General features: G+C 41.3%; 1 protein-coding gene across 5 annotated transcripts in view; it reads left to right on the top strand.

Moving 5' to 3' along the window:
* Positions 1–17,355, top strand: part of clstn2b (calsyntenin 2b) — a 72,869-nt gene that overhangs the window by 1,271 nt on the left and 54,243 nt on the right. The window lies entirely within an intron of this gene.

Raw genomic sequence — 17,355 nt, 5'->3', positions numbered from 1 at the left:
ATGCAGAGGAGAATCAGGTTAGAGAAAAGAAGAGAGTAAGCAGTACAGTTTGAAAAGGAAAGAGGAGAGGAATCACGAAAGAGCACAATGTGGTGAAAGAGAACGTTTTCTTCTGTACCCCTTTTTCTGCACGATTATACATGAAAAGGGACTCAGATCTTTATGTGCTTTTGTGACTGAGACTGAGCTTATGTTGTCTGACATGAAGTTATGTTTCTTATTAAAACTCTGATTGCTCGTACTGGGGAAGAATAATTTCATTGTCTTGTAATGGAAACCGGTCCAACACAGCAGGTTCTTCTTCACAGCCTTTTATCTGCGATATTAATTTCATACCTTCAAGATTTTCTGTCTGATTTGTATCTACCTTTCAGTCTGCCTGTCTGTCTGTGTCTTATAATGCTGCCCAAGATTACCCCTTCAATACAGATACACAGCATACAGCTGAGCACAAAGATCTCAGTGTGTGTGTGTGTGTGTGTGTGTGTGTGTGTATGTGTATGTGTGTGTATGTACGTACATGTACGAGTGTGTGTAGAGTTTGGAGTGGCAGAAGAAGTTTTCTTGCCAAACTTGCCTAAGGTTCTGCCTCATCCTGCCAGGAGGCATTTGGATAGCCTATTACCACACTGTATACTCACATATACATGCGCACACACATGCACGCACACACACACACACACACACACACTCACCCACACCCACACGCGCACACACACACACACACATACACACACGCACACACACATGCACACACATGCACAAATACACTCAGGCTTAACTGCTAGACAAACGCCTAGGGCTCTCAGGAGCCAAAGACCTCATAACAACAAATTTAGCTAAATGCATTTCTATTTCCATTCAGTACTTGCCCCCATGGGATAAATACCCAACCCCAGGCACTACTGCTATAACCATGTGGATGTAACTACTCATCATATAGAAAAAACTGTCTGCTGGGAATTTCACGAGTGATGGGAAACCAACCAAATCGAAGAATCTGGCATGAATTTGTCCAGGTGTGGTGGGGGGTGGGGGGGAAAGAAGGATAACAGACAAAGAGTGGAGAGTAAAAAGTTTGCTGCCAAACTCCAAGAGGTAACTTTTCTCCCACTAAGCAAACCAGTGCTGATGCTTGCAGAAGCTCGGCTGCATGCAGCGCTATTTTTCAGGCACCATGCAGGGGTGTTGCTGCTGCCTCGGCCTGTTCCTCAGCGTCCCCAGACAGTGCATCCGTTACCACTGGCAACAGCAAAGAAATGCGTATACATGTAAGAGTTTCTAGAGGAATAAACCGTTCCATTCTTAACATTTCCTAAATTAAAATCAGTATATGATTGGTTTGCAGTGGATGATGTACTTGGAACGGCCTGGGCACCTGTGTCGTAGCTCCTCAATGAAACAGGCCAGGTAGAGCAAGGTACAAACAGCTCTAAGGTCATGGGTTCAGTTCATGGGTTCAGGAGCACGTGTGCTGTCTTACTCCATGGTCAGAACTACCACTAACATGGCCTCTAACACATGGGGTGAAAAATATGGTAAGTTGAGAGCTTCTTTTCAGATGGATTACATAGATGTTGAAGGCAGATTAACGAGCGGTACAATTTGTGAGTCATATGTGATTGGGGATTATGATCGAGTTGTATGCACACACACGCTTAAAGAACCAAACCAAGTCTTAGTTGGTAAAACAAATGATCAATAAAACCTCTGTTAGATCATTTCTATCGACGAGACATAAGGAAAATGAAAAAATCAGGGATAGGCAGATAGATTGAAAGGAGGTTAATGAGAACAGAGATGTTAAATGTCAAGGAAAGTAGAAAGTAGATAAACAGAAAGTAGCTTCTATGAAAAAAACAATGGCCAAGAGAGTTGATTAATCTGTTATTTTTGCTCTTTAAATTTGATACTAAAGGACAAGTTTAGAGCTTTCTCTAACCCTCTCTTTCTCTTTCTCGCTCACACACACATATGCTATCTATCTATCTTTCTATTTCTCTGTTATTGTATCGAGTAGCTGTCACACATTAGGGTGACTTTGTGTGGGTGGCAGGCAATCTGTTGCCTGTTTTGGTCAGTTGCAGTCATGCCGTCACCTCTACTCTCTCTCTCTCTCTCTCTCTCTCTCTCTCTCTCTCTCTCTCTCTCTCTCTCTCTCTCTCTCTCTCTGTCTCTCGCTCCCTTTTCCTCCCTCTGAGCAGATTGTGAGGGTGAACCTGGCTAAGCCCAGGAGGCTTCTGAATCCCTCATGCGTGTTAGTGAGCCAGTGAGTGATTGAATTAAGCTGGAGGGTGATGGATGGCGGAGCAGTGACAGTGACCTGTTCTGGAGAATGGCTAGAACATGAGAGATAAGCAGATTCCAGGACCCCAAACCACAGTGGACCATTGGTTCACCCGCGGTTCTCTTCTGCTCACTGGTCCTCCATCGTATCTGGCCAGCTGCTGGAATGTGGAAAAGAAAAGAGCAAACAAGGCAGAGACCAAAACAGAGAGATAAAGAGCAAGAAAGAATGCCCTTGGTCCTTTTTTAACTGGTTAGATCCGCAATCTGAGCTAGCTTTTTCCCTAACAACCAAGAGTGCTCTAATAGCGCTCCTAGCTGCATAATGCTAGATAATATGCTGCTAGTATCATTGCTATTATTATTATTATTATTATTATTATTATTATTATCTGTTTTTGAACATTTGTCTCACATATGCTACTTTCAGAAGAAACACAAGTGTTAGTTTTATATTTCGAGGAAATTAATGAACAAGTATGGGATAACAGGGATTTTAAGAACATTAGGGTATATTTTTGCACTTTATGCTTTATTTGTTATATAATATATGCATGTTAGAAAACCTGTGGTTCCTTGTGTTTGCCATTTTTAATAATGTGACTTGATGCCCTTGTGCTATGGAAACTCACTTTACATTAACAGGCCATACCAGTCAAGTGCAGGTCAAGCATTTTATCAATCAAATCAGAAGGAGCATTCTATCTTATCAGACATGACTAATCAAGTGAAGATAACGCCCTTTACCTTTTTGGTGGCGCATGTACGTGACTCGACACAGCAAAGGCAGGATGTGTTCTGAATGCAGAATTAGCAAACAAATCCAGATAACAGCCTCATCATGGTGTGGTTATAAAGGCAGGAGAAGCAGAAGGGGTTAGCAAGCATTAAATTAGGCAATTTAAGCTAATGATCGAGGTCCCTTGCCTGCCATTTATGTGTGAGCAGAAAAGGAATTTGTGGCCACGATGCAGGTGTGTCTACTGTGCCTGAAAGCACGCATGAAGGGAACTTTCACTCCCTTCCGCTTCCAGTGCTAAAACAAGTGGAAGCAGGTAGACCGCCAGCACAACTCTCCCAGCAGATCACTAACGTAAGTAGCTTTAGATGAGCACTTTAGCCAAATATAAAGAGAAGCTTTATGACAGCATCTCCTAGGCAAGACATGGCAAAGCAAAAGAAAGTTTATTTACGTAGTTCGTTTCATTGGCAAGGCTACGCAAAGAGAAGTGTGAAAGGCAATTGATTAAATTGTAGTAAAATGAAAATTATGTTCAAATAGAAAATCATGAATAATACAGAGGGAAGAAGTGCACAAATAAACAAGGATAGTAGATGAACGATAAATGACAGAATCCTGTCCCTGAAAGCTACCAGGCAGTTCCTGAAACCTAACAAAAACATGATAGGTGGGTAGGAATAGGTTTGTTTTTTTTTTCCATTTTCAATTTAAAGATTATCCTGAAGTTCTAAAGCCCTTCTAAAATTCTCTGACAGCCTGTTCCATCTAACAGCAGCACAGAAACTTAAAACAGCTTCTCCGTGCCTAATGTTTACCACTGACATCCTGCCTGGATTATATTGCTTGAGGATATCTCGCTGATACAGTGGCAATAAACCATTTAGTGGTTTACAGACAAGCAGTGGTACTTTGAAGTAACTTTTCTGTAATGTAATGGGACTCAATGTAAGGATTTAAAAATCGGTGTAATGTGTTGCATTCTTTTGACTACAAACTCTTTGAATACAAACTCTGGCAGCTTTATTTCGAATCAGCTGAACTCGTGTAAATGTCTTTTTGGAAGTCTGATAAGGAAACCATTACATTAATCAAGCCAACTAGAAATGAATGCACTGGTGAGTTTTTAAGTGCCTTGTTTTGACAAGAATTCTTATTTTCTTATTTGTTTTATGTTTTTTTCTGGGGATAGAACACTGATTCCTAAATTGCTTTTACATGACTGCTGATCGGAGACAGATTTGTATAGCACTTTACATACACAGTGGCAATGCATAGTGTTCCACACAGACATGGAAGAAACAAATAATCAAGCTTTTTATATCACCTATCCACATACATCTATTATCTTCTGAAGGTTTTTACAATCAATCAATCAATCAAGCAATAAAAAGACATAGTCGTGTAGGACTGTTCCTTAGAATCCAACCCAGTTCTCCAGACTATACTAAGGCTGTATTGTGATCAATAGTGTCAAAGGCTGCAATAAAATCGAGTTGTAGTTAAATAGCTGATGTGAAAGAGATCTCAAGGGAATGTAGTCAGGATGGCCCTGTATGTACTTTACTGGAAAGGAAAGAACACGTTCAAATATCTGGTAGCATTTCTGTTGACTTGTATCCATTCAGCTATTCATTCATTTATCCATTTCTTTGATCAGTTCGGTTGTCACTTGAAGACGTAAAATTACTCATTGAATCAGCAGGGCTAATCTACACCCAGCGTGTTGGAGAGGGGTCGTACTTGCAGCCAGAACGTTGTTATCAGAAATGATAGTGGGTGGCACGCGAATGCTTGTAGGATAATTCGTTTGCAATGGATAATCTCACGATGGCATCGTTTATTGCTGCGTGAAGAAGAGGAAAACTGCAGATAAAAGAACGCTCATCCTCTCCTGTCCACACTCCTCTGTGCCACGTTGCCTCATTGACGTAGCAGTGGTAGCTACTTTGGCCAGCTCTGCATAGAGAGTTAAGTGTGTATGAATGGGACTCTGGTTTAATTAGGATGAACTGCACTTGTGGGAATGAGAGGCCTGCAGTTACTTTCCGGAATGTTCTAAAAACGGGATGGGAACCTTTGGTTGCAGTGAGGATTTTTAACCTCTAGCACCAGAGAACTAGAGGACAAATTTGAACTGTTATAAAGTACACCCCATAATTACATTTGCCAGTGATGGATACTAATAACTGTGCACAAAAAGCAAGGTTATTTTGATATGTTCTCATACAAAATTCCAATTGGTTGGTATATTAACATCTTTCTTGCCACCTCATGCATGATGCAGTGCAGTGTTAGCTATGTCCTCATTAAAGTGCAATTTGGGGTGGATCACGGGGAGACCAATTACACGGGGCCTTGTGAACCTACATGAGCCGTCTCACGGCCTTTGAGAGAGGACCTTTTGCTGGTCTTTGGTAGAAATAAATTACACATTGAAAACAATCAGTCAGCAACAAGTGTTGAAATCCTACCAAATCAAATACTGAACTATGGGTAAATTTCAGAATGAGCCATATGTCACCATTAAGCCATCAGTTGCCCTCTGTACAAGAACCCAGATAGTCCAGAAAGAATCCTGTAGTTTAAAAGTTGCCTTTGGTTTGTCCTTCAGTATTCCATAGTCACAAATGAAATATTTAATTCTTAAAATGCTACCTTTAAAACAGTTGTAAACACTGATTTGGAGCATTTCATAAAACTGTTAAAAGAAAGTTAAAACAAAGTGATATATAGAATTGATAAAATACAAAGACAATAATAAAAAATTATTATTACAAAAATGAACTTTGCTTTTAAGTTTTAACTAAGTTTAACAAGTTTAAAATAGCAACAATAAAAAGAAAAAGAAGAAACTTGTTAAAAGCATCACTACATCTTGACATTATCTTTAAGGTCTCCGTACCTTTGGACTAGCAGTAATCTGTAAACAGGAATTTGGCACTTCAGACTAAAACTATTACCCGACAGTTTTAGACTGAAGTGAACTGACAGCCTGCTAACTTATTTCATCATCCCTTCCCAAGAGAGATTCTACGCCCTCCAGTAATTATTGCCATAAAGTGACGCTTGAAGCAGTGTTAAATGCAGTCGACACTTGCTGAATTGCATTGCTTGCAAAAATAAAATAAGATATATGTTACCCAAGGGATTTATTTTTCCTGCAAAAGTCAGCACTAAGCTTTAATTTGGTACAGGACTGAAAATAAGTGTGTATTTCAGTACAGGACTGAAGAGATGCTTGCTAAATGATACACAGAATGCCTCTTTGTAATGAATGCATCTGCCTTAATATTCCAAGCCAAGTTTAGTGTGTGTGCACGTGTGTGTGTGTGCGCGCGCATGTGTGTGTGCGCATGTGTGTGTGCGTGCACTCATTAAACACTTCAACTGATTGCTAATGTTTCATCACAAATGACTTCTAAAATCACAGTGGAAAACTGAAAACTGGCCCTTAAGGAACAAACTGAAGGTTGATGAGTATTATGTCATTTGCCTCACACCTCAAATGACAATGGAATTGACAAAATATAGCTAAAGAGATTTTAGTCCATTTTTATTGCTCAGTAAACAGTACTTGGGGGTAATATCCACGGCACATACGGTTTAAGAGTGTATTTGTTCACTAACATTGCACTAATGCATTAGTTTGCGTCTGCCCCGTCCTGGCGTAAATGGCTCATTACCTTGGAGGGGAAATCAGCATTCTGCTCTTTCTGAAGATACACACACGTTTTCAGTAGCAGAGGGAAATATAATGCTGACAAGTGTGTTGTTTTTCAAATGTTCTGTCCAGTGTGCATCAAAATGTCTTCCAAAACCAACACGGAGACAGACTTGTTAGAAAGCAAATTATGTCCATGTAGTTGGTGATGCATTTACTCACAAGAACATTTATTCAAAAGAAAGTAGACCTGAATAATTTTTGTACGTTTGTGGAGAACTGTGTCTGTGTGTGCAAGAAAGAGAGAGAGAGAGAAGTTTGCTTTTGCTTTTAACGTTCACTCTCTGTATGCATTCGTGTGCGTGTCTGTGGTATGTGTGGGTGGGGGGGGGGGAATCAGAGATTGATGGATTTCACTCCTCAAAATACTTACACAGACACATACACACACGCACTTGTACATATATGCTCATACATCATTTAAAAGCAGATGTTGATAGTCTCATGTTGATGGTCTCAATTCTAGCTACCTTCACTTCAGCAGGGGCATCTGGATCCAATTTCATTTCACTAAAAGATTGGGTGTGTTGAATCTGAATTGCCATGAATTTTGCATAATAACAAGGCTACCCTGTTGGGGACTTTATAAGATCTCACAGGATTTTCTAGTTTTGCTATGAGCTTTTACACACACACACACACACACACACACACACACACACACACACACACACATGCTAACTAGCTGCGATTAAAGCTCAGCTATTAAGCCCTTACTTTTGCCCGTTTGATGATTAATTAGGATGGAAGTGAGAAACTATAAATAAATTAGGAGAGAATGAGAAAACAGCAGAGAGTGCCACAGGGACGACTGCAGCATCCTCTTTCCACACTTCCTGTTCTCCTCTTGATACCTGTCTTTGTTTTTATTCACTTCAGCTCTGTTCCATTTTTAGCATTTAAGCACGTTATTTGAGCATTTCAGCTATGCATTTTGATTGCCTACATGTACTGAATACTTCAGTGTGGATTTAATGTTCTTTCTGCTCCTTTTTTTTTGATACTCTAATTGAAAATCTAAACTCTAGACTCATTGAATGCAGTTGTTCCAGTGAAGACCAGAAAAACCCCTACAGTACAAAAGGTAGACTATTTACCCTTTCAAAACTAGAAAGTGACAGCAGATGAGCAATAAAATGCAGTAGAGGTGAACAAATCAGTTCATAATGCACATTTAATTTGTTCGTTTGGAAAATCCTTAATAATGGAACTAAGCTTGCCAGAGAAGCTTAGTTCCTAAGCCTGATTGACAGTCATAAAAATCCCAAATGGCTTTCTTCCACTACATAAATCGATTACAGCTCTCCTCTCAACTTCTCTAAATAAAGCTGAAAAATAATATCAGTTTAGTTGCTTAGAAAGTAATGTCCACTTTTGCAAGGGCTGACCACGAAACACTCTAGAAATTATATCATTCTAGAAATTATATCACTCTAGAAAGTTTCCCTCTTGACCCTGTACAAACTTCATTAACAATTTTTGAGCTCTCAAATTGAATTTCCAAATATTTTTCAATCACAACATGAAACTTACCAGCTATTGGCAGGCGTGTGTGAAACTTTGTTTTGAAAAGTGCTGGGGATGGGAGCACAGACTGGGCATCGCTTTCAGCTCAGCTGCCCGTCAAATTAGCATTAACATTCCCTCGAGTCCTCAAGCACGCACGTTCACTGAAAATAAATCAACACTGAGACTGAAAGAGATTCACAGACGGTTTGATGACAGTGTTTGTTGAGCCTTTCGGCATTTAGCAGTACAAGTAATAGCAGTATGGTTTAAAAATATATTTGTAGTACACTTGTTTTCAATTTAAATTTATTTTAAAAAAGATTTGATTTGTTGGACTATTTATTTTGATGCGAAAGTCATACGACTTGCAATGCTATCAAGCAAAGCTGTCAGGTTTCGTGTGCATCGTCGCGATTCATCGTGTCCATGACCGAGATGTTTGACAAAATAAGACTGCTGATTAAAGCCCTCCTATTTACTGGGTGTCAATCGATGTTCATAACACAACAGTTCCTTGGATTAATGTGTAAACCATACACAGCTAAATCTGTACTCCCCACCTAATGTCCACAGGGCTATAAGAGCCCTTGTTTTATTGTTTATTTCACATTAACTTGTGAATCATCATTTTCAGCAGATAAACAAGGTTAAGACAAAGAAATAAAGCCAGAAAGATAAATTAGTATATTTGGATCCCTTATCTCTTAAGGCCAGAGAGGTCTTCACAATCAGTGATCCTGACAGTATTGCTACTTCTGTAATATCCCTTTGGTCTAGGACTTTCTCTTTAGTCCTGACAGCAAGAATGCAGAGCAACTAGTCTGAATTAATCCAATTCTCACTTATCGGTCCTACCCAAGAGCTCTATAAGAAACAAAAGGTTTCATGCACTTGAATGAAGAAATCTTTGCTTGACAGCCAAATTGCTGCATTGACTATCTTTGTAATTTGATATAGATTGGTTTTTTAAAATTGTTTTATTGTTTTGTACATGTCTTAATGGCCTTTCCATTTGTCTGAATGAAATTATTCTTGGATTTGTTCTAACTGGATCCTTCATCATTAAGTACCAAAGTGTCGGCCATCCCTAAAGGAGAGCAAGGAGTCTTCTTTTAGTTAAATGGCGCAGAAATCTCCCCCAGAAAACCACTGATTCACGTTGCATTTTCACTTAGTATCCTGATTCATTTAACACTTTTACACTCAGCACACAGATGTTCTTAGATATTATTTTGTGGGTTTTTTTCCTGTTCTGTTAAACTTAATTGCCCTTTCTTTGCCCTTTGTATCACTAGGGATGTGGTTTGTTCATAGGTCACCCAGGAGGGGGCATAAAGAAGAAGGTGTAACTCTCCTTCTCTCTCTCTCTCTCTCTCTCTCTCTCCCTCTCTCTCTCTCTCTCTCCCTCTCTCTCTCAAAGTGCCATAGGTGAATGCTGTCCATTAAAGGTTGGGTAAGCCATTATTTTCTAACCCGTTATTTTCTCAACAGGTGTCCTGTTCCGCTACTCTTGCTATGACCTTTTCCTTGGCGTGACTAAGTAAAATCGGCCACTCAAGAGATTTAAGATGGGAGAATGACAGCCAGCACAAACCTTAACTGCCTGGGCCAGTATTGGGTCGGAGAGATGGGAACTGCTTGTACATGCCTAAAGCCTCTGTTCCTTTACCTTAAGTGTCTTTTATCACTTGTGCGGTAGCTTTCGACACGACTCGCTGCTCTTTTCCAGAGTTGAGTGTTATTCATGTTGCTGACAATAAAAACAAGGGCGATGTCTTTTTTCCTGTATCTTGGAAGAGGAACTGTACCAAGCATTTAGGTGTGTGTAACATCGATACATTGTAGAAAGTTAAAATGGAGATGTGACAGGAAATGGCGAGTATGCGCTCTCTATGGCTGATAGATTATCACCATCATAGACACATCAGTATGAAATTGCTCTCCCCAGACACACTGGAGGTCACCAGCAGCAGCTACTAAATGCTTTGGTTCGTGACTGCACCTTTTATTCTGCTTTTTGTTGTTCTAAATGTGATACTTAATGCCTGTTATGGCTGTCCTAAATTAGTCCTAGTCTTTGGACTCATGGGCTGGCTTACAGGATTAGAGTTTAAGGGCCTGTTTACTCTTTGCATTAACAAGCGTTTTTGGTGATTTGATCACATTCACAATTCATTTGGCCACATTCGCAGGAGGTCGGATATGGACCGTGACCACATTTAATACAAGTGAAAACAGCACAGAATGTGTTTTTGTTATCTGCATATGATTATGTAAACCAAAATACATGTGCAAATATCAACTTTTTTTCTTTTGTGCCCAAAACGTCCTCTGGCCAGTGGTGGAGCTGATCACTGCAGAAATGGTAGCAGCTGTAATTCACATTGTTCTCCTTTGCATAATGAATACAATCACTCAGAGAGCAAATCTAATAAGACGTCTGAAAAAGTCTTCATAACGGCTAAATGTCCAGGACTTGGGAAGGACTGTGGTGATGATCCTCTTGATCCAGAAGCCACATTGTCTGGGAAAGACGGTACAGCCTCCCTGTCCAAGAGAAAGAGGGAACTGTTTACAGTTAAGGAGGGGAGCTCAGTTGCCATTTTGAAATCTGATGGTGGTTCATGTGAAGGTGTCATAAGTAGTAATGATGACGGTTCCCAAAGAGAAAAAGCAAGCTACGAACATTTACCTTTAGGGAAGCCAGCGTTAAAGAAGTCCCCTTCCAAAAGAAAAGGTATTGCAGACAGTTTGTTGCCTGCTTTAAGTGGTTTCTTCCAATAATTGAGAGCATACAATACACTGGAGTTGACTAAGAATCCATACTTACAAGTAAGAAGAAAGTCAGCAATGACGTGTGTTGGGTGTGCTGAGAAATGACGTGTGTTGGGGGGGTTGAGAAATGATGTGTGTTGGGTGTGCTGAGAAGTGACATTTGTTGGGTGTGCTGAGAAATGGCGTGTGTTGGGGGGGGGTTGAGAAATTACGTGGAAAATTAGGTCTCATCTGGGTTACACTGGGGAAGCGTTTCAGTGAGAATGTAAACAGAATACAGCCAATGTATATCCGGATGCGATCCAGACATGAATCGTGTTAATTCAATGCGAAACCCAGCACTAAAGGGCAGGGCACAAATGGTTTGAGCTTGTCGAAAGCCTTCAGTAAATCCCAAAGAAAGGCTGACTTTCCCTTTTTAGCAAATTACAAACGATATAGTAGATCTAAAGAAAAACAAGGAAATGAATGAAAAATGAAATGAAAGTGTCTTTCATAGACGCTGAAGACCTTTTCATTTTTAATTGACGTTTGTTCTCGAAGCTCTACTTTTTAACTTTTTTAATTTACTTCTTCGAAATGACTGATTTAATAAAAGGCTCTTAAAATCAAAGTGTCTCTTTTCTGCTCCATTCAAACATTCAAGTGGCCATTGAAATGATACACTGTAGGTTGTTATTTTGCTGAGAGACAGCAAGAGAAGAAGAGAGAGTAACAGAGACGATAAGCAAAGCACATAGTGGATATTACATGTAAAGTGTATGCATAATACCCATAAAATAGAAGAGATACCTGAAAAGATCATCTTTGACACCTCTGACAACCTTTCCATGATGTAACTATGACACGCATGCATGCAATGAGTGACAGGGCCTGGATCTTGAGGTCATTCTGTTTCACATCATTGCCTCGCACCAGCGGGGAATATACAAAAGATGTTGGAACACACTGGAATCCTTTATTTAACCACATATCCTCTTCGTGTTCTCATTCTCCAAAAGTGTGTGTTTCTTGGGCAGGAGTCCATGTGCATAGATATAACAGTCCGTTCAGAGGTGATGGGAGTTGTATAATTCTGCCAGCATTCTGCTGCTGCTGTGTGTGTGTGTGTGTGTGTGTGTGTGTGTGTGTGTGTGTGTGTGTGTGTGTGTGTGTGTGTGTGTGTGCGTGCGCGCGTGTGTGTGCGCAGGTGTGAGTGGGGGTGGGCTCTTTTCATTATTGTTGTAGAGTGTGTTACTCGCGTCTTGCTGGTGTCGGATACTACTCTTTCTCTCCCACACGTGCAGTGTGCGCACACACACACATACACTCATGCTGTCACACACGCACAACACACAGGGCCTGTTGGGGTTTTAGGGCAGGAGAGCACATGATATAATAAAAGAAGAGATGGGGCAGGGATAAAGTTTTTTTAAAAAAAAGAGTGAAACGTGAAGAGAAGTAGAAGCTGGTGACAGATGAGAGGACGAAATATTCAAGTCAATATACTTTCTTCTCTCTCTCTGTTATGTGTCTGTGGGTACACTGTGCATGTACAGCTATCTTTCTACCTATCTGTCTGTCTACAGAGCGAGAGAAAGTGAGAGACAGAGAGAGGAAGCAAGCAAAGTGCTTCACAGCAGATTAATGACCTCCATCCAAAACGTTTCGTAGGAAACCTCGTCTTCTACTTGTCTTCATACAGCTCCACTCCTAACCGTCAGTTATCACACAACCAAGCCGCTCAGGGTCACCCGAACGCTAACCTCTCGCACCCGCCCCCCTCCAATTACTTCCCCGTATAAAGCAAGTCTTCCTTCTGCTCCTCGTGAAGTGTTGTTATCCCAAACGCCTCCTTTAGCATTTTGTAGCCTCTGGTTCCTATATCTTCCACCTGGATTTTCCCTTTGCTGATTTTTGGATTGTTTTGTTACTGCGCTCTCTCTTCTGCTGGTTTTTGCCTTTTGGATCATGCTTTTTCTTCCTTTCAGTCCTGTTCACTCACACCGTGCATGCAGATCATCTCCTGTCAGTAGTTTCCGCACAACTACATTGCCATTTTTACAACTTTTATATCTTTAACTTCTATATCTGTATCTACAGTGCAGTCACTTCCTGGAATGTGTGTGTGTGTGTGTGTGTGTGTGTGTGTGTGTGTATGTATATATTATATATATAGATCCCATCTGAATTGTAGCCTCAGTTGCCTGTTCTTAGCTGACAGGCATCGCACCTGGTGTGGCCTTCTACTGCCCTGCTTCCAGGTATCTGCTTCAAGGTTCGATGTCTTGTGCGTTCGGAGAAGCTCTTCTGCATACCTCAGGTGTTACCGTTGGCTTTCTGTCAGCTCGAACCAGTCTGGCCGTTCTCCTCTGACCTCTGGCATAAAAAGAGAACACACAGTGAACTGCCGCTTGCTGGATATCTTCTCTTTTGTGGACCGTTTTCTGTGAACCATAGAGAGGGCTGTGTGTGAAAAGCCTATTAGACCAGCAGCTTCTGAAATACTCAGACCTGCCTTGTTCAAAGTCACTTAAATCACCTTTCTTGACCATACCTAAATGCATTGAGTAGCAATGTCTACATGCCTAAATGCATGTTGATGGCATGTGATTGGCTGATTAGATATTTCCATTAACGAGTAGTTAATTAGGTGTTCCTAATAAAGTGGTTAATTAGGTGTTCCTAATAAAGTGGCTATATCTATATATATCCTAGGAACATGCGAAGTAGTGTGAATATTATAGTCATTCTACATTTATGCTTTCTTACTCTCTCTCACTTACTTACTCACTCATTCAATGTGCTTGTTGTGTAGTCAGCTCAGGTTTGGTTGAAACAGTCATTTGGCAGGTAACCTGAATAAAGGATAGTGTTTATATCAATGTGTGTGCGTGTGTGTGTGTCTCTGTATAGGAGTATACAATTGACATCATGTCTGTTTTCTCTCAAGCACTTTGTTCTGTTCTGAGCAGCTCAGTGAAGTATATGACTGTGCATGACGACATATTTAAAAAGTCTACATTGCATGAACCATAAAGGAATCACTACGCTTTTTAGAAATGCACAACCCCATTCCATCTTATCTAACCGTTTAATTTCAGATCTGGCATTCTGGAGTGCAGAGCCACAACAGCAAACACAGTCATTAGCCAACAGTTATGGCATGGGTGTTTCCTAGTGCTTAAATAGTGTGTCCAACTGCTACACTGGAGCTGCACTGCCTTCAGAAATCACTGTCACCTTGCTAAAGATAAGGAGAGAAAAGATATATGAAAAAATCGAGCCAACTCACAGCTCTTTACTGACATACGCACAAATAAAATAAAACCCCATAAAAGAAATCAATAAAAATAAATAACCCCCCCATGTCTTTGTTATTTATCTTACCTTGAAATTATGATTGAATCCTAACATTTAATAATGAAGTTATTCAAAGAAAAAACAGATTTCAAAGACAAACGTGACACTATTAATGACACCCCTCCAACGTCTTACTAGCTATTTCAGTATGTGCCGTAGACACTGGAAGGAGAGAGACACCAGTAATGCTCTGAATATCAACGTTCACAGTCAGGGCAGGGTGTCCTCACGTTCATTTGACTGTGTAGTCTGCTTACAGTCTTATGAGACTCATAAAACGTTTCTGCTGTTAAGACACGTAAGGTTTAAGTAATGTGAGTTTGCTTACGTCCTTTTTGTACCAAAATGTTTGATATCGTTTCATGAGTTGATTAAGAAACATATTTTGTGTAAACTGCAGTATTCGTATTAAGAGACACCCCAAAACATGTTTCAGTGGGCGTCTTGTTGCTTCTATCTCATTGTTCCCGTTTTTCTTCTCCAGCCCCATCCTTCATCCTATCCCTCCTTCTGTTTGCTTACTACTGGGGGTGTGATCCAATCCGGTGATTAGGTTCGTGATGGTGGGGTCCTGGTCCCGGATTGGGTGATGTCACTGATTTTATTCGTCCGTCTCGCCCTTGTTTGTTCTTTTCACCTTCACGCCTCTCTCTCTCTCTCTCTCTCTCTCTGTCTTGGCGGCTTCAAGCCTTCCCGTGTTGGTGGGCTTCTGGGTGGGTTGGTGGGAATCATGTTTTGTCTGAGCCATTATTCATCTCTCTCTCTCTCTCTCTCTCTCTCTCTCTCTCTCTCTCTCCATTCCTGCCTGTGCTGTTGGATTTGGGAACAGTGTGAATGATTGTGGCTATCTCTTCCCTCCCTCTCTGTGAGTGAAGGCTTCAGAATGCTGAAATATTTATGGACTCACACACTCTCGCCTTGAATACTGATCACAGCTGGACAAACACACACCTTCTGGACGTACACGTGCACAATAAGGCACACCTGTGAGCACTGCCCTCTGCTTTCATTTCTTGTTTGCTCACTTTCAGTCTTTCTTGCATTTTCTCTCTCCCTCTCCTCTTGTCTCATATTTTTCTCTCCCTTCAGTCTTCCAGAGCTACTGATCTTCCTTGCATGCTTTCGTTTAGTTCACTTAATCGTCTCTCCCACTTGCTTCTCATCTAATCCATCTGTGTGTGTCTGTGTGCGTGTCTGTGTGTGTGCGCTTGCGTGTGTGTCTGTGTGTCCCCATTCAGTCAGCAAGCCCAGCAAACTCTCAACTGAAGACTTTCATCTCTCATATCCATCAGTCCGTGGTAGCATGCAGTCTTTGCCTGGCTGGCACCCGTGCCATTAGCCGAAGCTAATGTAAAGATAAGAGCCAGCCAGACAGACCTGTGGCCAGATTAAAGTCCTCCCCCGATCCTTTTGTACTTTCTAACCACCGGGTTTAGCTAGGAGGCAGAACTCATTCTTCTTGGTTAAACCATTTTGGCTTGGGCAGGGGGAATAGGGGTGGGGAGGTCTTCAGCTTGTCCCTGTTAGCGAACGCTTTGTAGCTTTTTCGGTTCGGTAAACAGCCGGACTTAAGTGCTGGAGACACCCGTGAACCTGAATTCGCAGAAGAAATAAAAAAGAAACGCGGCAGATACTTTACAATCCGGTCGAATGGCTGGGGAAAGTGGCTTCTTATCCCTGCCATCCATGACCCAGCAGCTCTTGAGAGAACAGTCGGCCGTTCTCTCACTGGGTGAGTTGAGGACAGACCAGCTCCTCCGCCGGTCCGTGAAGCGATTAGTCTCTTCACTTGAAGCATAGTTCAAAGAAGATGCAGAGATGCTGGATGCGTGATGGAGGAAATATGCGTTAGCCTTCACTCCTTCCGGCGTGGTGGCGGGGATATGTCAGAAGGGGCACAATTAGCTACGGCTAATGACTGGAAAACGTTAATGGGTAAGAAGTACAAAAGACATCATACAGGTATATTCACAACTTAGCGACATCTGTTCATTAATGAATGCAGCCCTACATTAAAAGATGCAGGTCAGTGACATTTAATGGCATAAAAGGGTACGATTTTACCTGCAACCTTGTTGTTATGGATGGAAGTCATTTCATATCACCCAACACGGGGTCCTGAATGCTTTTAATTATAGTTACTCGGAGGTTGTTTTTTTTGTTGTTGTTGCATTGTTACCTTTCTTCTTTAAGCTCTTTATCATTCATTCCTTGTTCGCGTGCTTCACCTGCCTGCCAAGGGTCCTGACGAACAGGTGCCATAATGGATGTTCGTGTTCGCACCCAGAGCACCTTGAGAGTCATTGTTACTGAAGCTGTAGTAGCAGTCAGCGTAGTAAGTGGAGGACGTTACGTCACAGTGTCGTCTGGCTTTGTAGCGCGCGTGTTTCACTGTCATAAATGGATTAGTCTGCTTCTCTCTCTCTCTCTCTCTCTCTCCCTCTCTCGCCCTCATTTCAGATAATACATTTTCTTGAATAGAAAATGCAGTTGGAATGAAAGTCGCTAAAAAAGGCAAAGGCAAATTGTTGGAGAAGTATGCAGTGCGACTCTTGCCTTCGGTATTCGCTTGCGGATACGCACGTGCGCAAATGTACAGAAACTCACACTATATAGATTTATAGAGCACTCAACTATGATTGTCCACCGTGTGGTTTAGCTGGATTCAAACACACAATCACACACAAATATGACATTTTTCATGAACCACTGTATCGTCCACGCTTGGGTATGAAGGACGTTCCGACATGTCGGAGGCTTTTTGACTTCTTGTTCAGCCTCTTTTCCACGCTGAAGCTTTTTACGAAACAGCGTGAGTCTCCCTCATGCTGTGCTGACTCCTCACACAAATTCGTCTTCAATCTGCTCCTTTCTCAGCTAGCAAGCACTCGAGGGGGTGATTCCTGCTCTTACTGTTAAAGAGCTTTTTCTGCCCTCCAGAAATCTGCGCGCACTACTTTAGATGCTCGTACACGTGCAC

The sequence above is a fragment of the Electrophorus electricus genome, chromosome 17 (genome assembly GCF_041902795.1).
Source record: "Electrophorus electricus isolate QZ-2024a chromosome 17, ASM4190279v1, whole genome shotgun sequence".
Taxonomy (NCBI): Eukaryota; Metazoa; Chordata; class Actinopteri; order Gymnotiformes; family Gymnotidae; genus Electrophorus; species Electrophorus electricus.
The sequence above is the reverse complement of the archived record's forward strand: the minus strand, read 5'-3'. Positions and strand labels throughout refer to the sequence as shown.